The sequence below is a fragment of the Barbus barbus genome (assembly GCF_936440315.1).
Source record: "Barbus barbus genome assembly, chromosome: 5".
NCBI classification, from domain to species: Eukaryota; Metazoa; Chordata; class Actinopteri; order Cypriniformes; family Cyprinidae; genus Barbus; species Barbus barbus.
In genome coordinates this window covers 19,785,476-19,791,139 of record NC_136733.1, presented here as the reverse complement: position 1 = coordinate 19,791,139, position 5,664 = coordinate 19,785,476, and positions in this window count along the sequence as shown.

Here is a 5,664-nt window from a genome sequence, read left to right as displayed (position 1 = left end):
TTTTGTTTCAGTGTAAATAACAATTGTTGACATTCTTACCAGTAGAAATGTTGGAAAGTTGGAAAATATGATTTAAATGTCTACTGAACATATTTAAATTCATAATTTCCATAATGTCCCTATTTTGTCTATACTGTCATTTTCAGATGGTGCATAAATTAAGCCTAATTTACACTGTGAAGCTAACATGTTAATTTAGTGTGATCCATTATTTGAAAATAATGCAGTAATACAATATTCATGTAATTAATCATGCCCTCAACCCATTTGTAAATTCAATAATTAGTAATTTTTTCTACTATCAGTGCCATTCATGCTTGAGTACAACTTCATGTTTTTGTCCACAGCCAGCGCAGCTCACTTGCTAAAAAATGGTGTGAGATGCTACAAAACACTAAAACCAAAGACTACAATCTGCAGACACACTACAAAAATACATCCTGTATGCATGGCCAATCACTTATGGTCACATTTACTGTTGTTCTATAACTTTTCATGAGTGAAATGTAGTCAGTTCAATGACAGTTTGGTGCCTTTTTCTAAACGTGTACAATAATAACAATAGACAATCAACCTTTTTTTATCAATGAAATTTTCCTAATGTGTCCACTCAACTGCAAAATGTACTCTTTCAGGCTTAAGTTCAATCATAAAGAAAGTAAACCCTATACTGTTTTGACTTTTAAATCAACTTTGTCCAAATCCAATTATGTAATTCCTGAATTATCCTCATTTGGAGGCTCATTATAAGTATCCTGATATATGTAATTAATTGTATTTAATTAATTTATTAATCAGCATATCATGTTATTCATAATTTTCATTGAAGACCCTTTAACATCCATGGAAACCTGCACTGCACAAAAGGTTCTTCAGGTATTAAAATCTTCCTCTCAATTAGTAAAAAATATTATTTTACTAACTGTTCTTTGGGGAACCTAAAACGGTTCTTCTATGGCATCTCTGTGAAACGCCCCTTTTGGGACCTTCAGGTAAAAGCATAATGCCATGAAATCAGGCTAAGATGTGGGTAATTTCCGTTTAACCCCATGTAAGGATGCTAGAGCAACCCACATTCAGCCTTTAATGTCTTTCCACACAAATCAAGCCCGCTCACGTGCTAGTCCCCCTTCTCTGGCCTTTGTCCTCGAATTCACCCAGACAAAATGGCGAGGAAATTAAATTCATGTCACAAACCTTGTGTTTTTTTTCATTGAAAAAGCCCTCTGCGACAGGCCATCCTGGAGAGCACTGCTTCATTATTCACTATGAACTCTACAGGACCTCACACATACTCCCTGTGTGTGTGTGTGTAGTGTCCTGCAGTAAGTGGCTGAATTATTCACTGCGGTGCGATGATGAAGCAGCTTGACTATAGAGTGAGTGCTTCATCCTACACTCTCTCACAGCCTGAGTACTGACGCATTCACTTATTCAGCCGTACAGGAAGAAGCCTGCAGCAATTTAACTCTAGAAGTAGCAAATATAGTTAAATATCTCCAACCTATTTATGATAAACTTCTTGTCTAGCAACTACTTTCTGTAGACTCTTTTTTGACATTATCTTGAGAGCGTACGCTTTCTGCTAAGCCTATTTGTGAAAGAGATTAACATACATTTTAGGGAGTAAAAAAGACAGCTTGTCATGAATAAACCGGATTTAAGCTGTTTTTTAAATTCCATATGTTCCGCTCAAGGTCTTTTGTTAGGCAAATATTACCACATGACCACTGCAATTAATAAGCTGAATACATCTGCATTCATTTCCAGAAGCCAGAAGGTCTCTTCCAGAGGCAGGGCTTATATTCGGGATCAGCACTGGAGCAGGACCATAATTCCATATCATCCCCTCTGAGTTTTGAAGTCTAGTTCCCCTTCACTTGTTTTTGCTGCATTAGTGCTGTTCCAATGATGCAACGCTACCTAAATTACATCTGTGAATGGTCAACACCTGGGTAGCACCTCCCCTTTAGTGGTAATTGGTCCATAGAGTATAACATAAGCTGCCTCTGATGCCCCCGGAGGTCAATGGCCAATCAGAGCACAGCTTCTCTGAGCTGTATAGGGGCAAAGACAGAGCGTTATCGCTTTCTTTCTTTCTCTCTGAAACATTGGCACCAATTACCTTGACATGGGATCACGTTGAATTAGCAGAGTGTGAATTTAGACTGCATCAGCTTTGTTCGCTGAAAAGGAAATACTGTGGCAGTGGATGGGGATCTGAAGACAGAGTGGTGTAATCAATATTGAAATAAAACTAGCATCAAATTTTTTATTATTATTATTATTTTATTTTTTTGTGTGCATAAATTGGGTTCAAAACAATACAAATAAAATTAATATACAAACATTTTATATACCTGACATAAAATGAGTATGAAGGCCACTCAAGTTGAAGACAAGTGGTAAAATATGACAGTATTATAAAAGAGAAAGCAGATTAATAAAAATAAAAAAACACTAAATAAATGATTTAGCATCAATTTAACAGCAAAATGAATGCAACAAAATTCAATGCTCTTTAAAGTTATTTATCACAAGGCCCTAAAAACAATTTTCTAATTTTTTAATATACCAGCTCTCACTCTAAATGGAATATAAATGCCCAAAATCCCTTCCAAATTTTTAGCTTGTTATTGTAGTTAACTAAAAGTAAAACTGAAACACACAAAACTATAAAAATAAAATGATTACTTGAAATAAACTGATATAAAATCAAATAAAATTTAAAAATAAATAAATAAATATACCGACTGGCCAATGCAACATTTCTCGTTTTAATTTTGTTAATACTAAAATACTAAAATAATTATATTTATACTAAAAGAAGCTAAAACACTTTACTTTAACTTACTTTAACTAAAATTAAAATAAAAACTAAAAATATAAAGATAAAAACTGATCCAAAATATTTATTCAATCTGGTATCTCAATGATACTGAAATAACACTGCTTTCTTCAGCATGCTTGTCCAATCTTGTTTTGAATTTTAACTTGACTGTTTGTATTCTTCTCAGTATGTATCATTGCTCCTGAAGGGATATAATTCAGTGTCCCATGAAATTTCACCATGAACGCTTTCTCATAAACTGAAGCATCAAGTTAAACAAGTTTTAGAAATAAAAAAGTACAGATTAATTACTGCTCTCAAATGGAAACAAAAGGGATAAAGCTCTTGCTGGTGTAGCAGAACGGAATCACTTCTTACATTTGAATACATATTAAACAAAAGCCTCAGTAAATCTCCACAAATCCTTTCTCAAAACTATGCCAAATGGCTCTGTGAGAATTGCTCAAGCAAAATATTTACTGAGGCAGCTCAACTAGAAAGTCAGATCAGCACAATTTGGCCAGTTACTCAGACTCAGGCATGGGAACACGAGGGGTATGTGAAAGGATGGCGGTTGTGAAGGTCCATCTGTGGCTCCAGATAACAGACCCCAAGGATCTAGACATAAAATGACCACAAATATACAGTAATACACTTCTGTAATATTTTACTTTATTAAAGATGATAGTTACACCTGGTTATCATACACTCCAATGTGCCCCAGGTGTAATGATGATTGTTCTAGTGATTTTTTCGACGAGAAACCAATGATATGATATTAATTTAAGTTTTTGTACAATTTGTAAGTTCTTGCAACATTCATATAGATTTAAAAAATGGCCTCACTTTATATTAGGAGGCCTTAGTACTTACATTTAAATTGATCATTTGTTACAATCCACTTATTGTGTACTTACATGTTTTACATTTATATTTTTAAAATACCTGTATGTAATTACATCTGTAATTAATTTCTGTAATTACATTTATAATTACACTGTTGACCCATCACACCCTTAAACCTACCCATACCACCAAACCTGTCCCTAACCTTACCTGTATCCCACCTCAATAGCAGCAAAAGTGTTTTGCAATACAATACAAACACAATAAGTACACTGTACTTATTTTTTTGATGTAAGTAGTACACAGTAGTTAAGGCCTAAAAATATATATATATTTTTTTTTTATTAAAATGATAAAATATGTAAAACAATCTGAAGACAGCACATTGCCCTGCTGATTCTGCTTTTTAAAAATATATATACATATAGTAGTGTCCGACTTGTCTGAGCTTATACATGCACTGTTAGCACAGACTAAACAAAACTGCAAAGGGTTTCTGAATCACTGCTAAATATATATATACTAAATAATAATTACGGAACACTTTTCACAGTATATAAAGCTCAGTTTTCCAGATGACATATTACTATCATACCCCAATGAGCAACTTTGTTGCGCAGAGAACAAGTCTCACTGTCTGGGGAGCATTTAAAATGAAGGACAAATGTGAAATTGTTTATGGAAAACATAAACATATTAGGTTCATTAGGCATCACAAATACATAAAATTAACATTTTAAAAAATGCAACTGCCTTTTGTTTCATCCATCTCTCCCCAACGAGGTACTAGCTATAGTAATAATTAAAAAGTGCCGCATCCTCACTTTCATCCGTGGTAATTAAATGACACAATCCGCTCGGTTAAGCGCCTCCTCATCTGGAGGGGAAACCCCCTGCAGTCTTTTCCTTTTGTTTCTGTCCTTGATGGTGGAGGGAGCCCAGATTAGCATAGCTCAATCATTACAGGATTGGATAGAGGCTTTTTCAGCTTGATGATATCTTTGATGAGCTACTGCGCAGCAAGCAGAAAGCCGCTTTGCATATTAACAAAGATTTGGGGCCCAGCTGAGCCGCTCTCATATTAATTCTCACAGCAAAGACTGATATGCAAACAGAGTCTTTCCATTCGTGGTGCATCTATACCTCGTACTGAGGAAATATATTAACAATCAAGCTTTTCTCTCTCTCTCTTGGTGAGTAAAGAGAAGGTCATTTCACTCTGTTTGTGAACACTGATGAGGTAATGATGACGATACTGTGTCCACATCAATGTTTACCCTTTTCAAATCTGTTTTACATCTGGAAAGCATCAAATATCCGTACATCATTTTGTGACACGGCCACAAAACAGAGAAACTGTGTTTATTTCAAATATTCTAATTATTTCAAACATTGCTAACAATGCGGTGATAATTGTTTGTTTATATTTTTGTTATGGTAATGTTATTTATATTTGTATACTGTTTTGAGTTGGAATATGAGGGACTCTTATTGAAAAAGGCCACTATTTAAGGAAGTAGGAACTGGTGGCCGTTTTGTTTTAGGTAATGGCACATGGTTGGACTAGGGCATGCTTTGAGAGGCTGGCAAATAAAGGTGCTGGGAAATGCCTTGCTCTCAATAGTGCCAGTGCCATGGATTTATCATATATCGGGCCATTGACCAGAGGATTACTTGAATTGGGGGGGGTTGAGGCCTATTTTTCAGTGAATAAGAACATTTTCTCTGTCTCGGATCGTTTGTGGATTTTTCCCATTTTCCTGGAGCATTGCAGGTGGGATCCAGGAATCCCTGAGAAGATAACGTGGGTGAGACTGGTCGAGTTTTGTCCCTTTTACCACTTCTTCTTTGGCTTATTGCTTTTTTTGGACTGCTTCTTTGTTGTGGTATTTGGATATCTGTGCCTTTATAGGACTCATGGACTCATAACAGAGTTTGCCTTTTGGACTCAATTTACTTATTTATCTTCCAATATGCTGTTCTTTGTG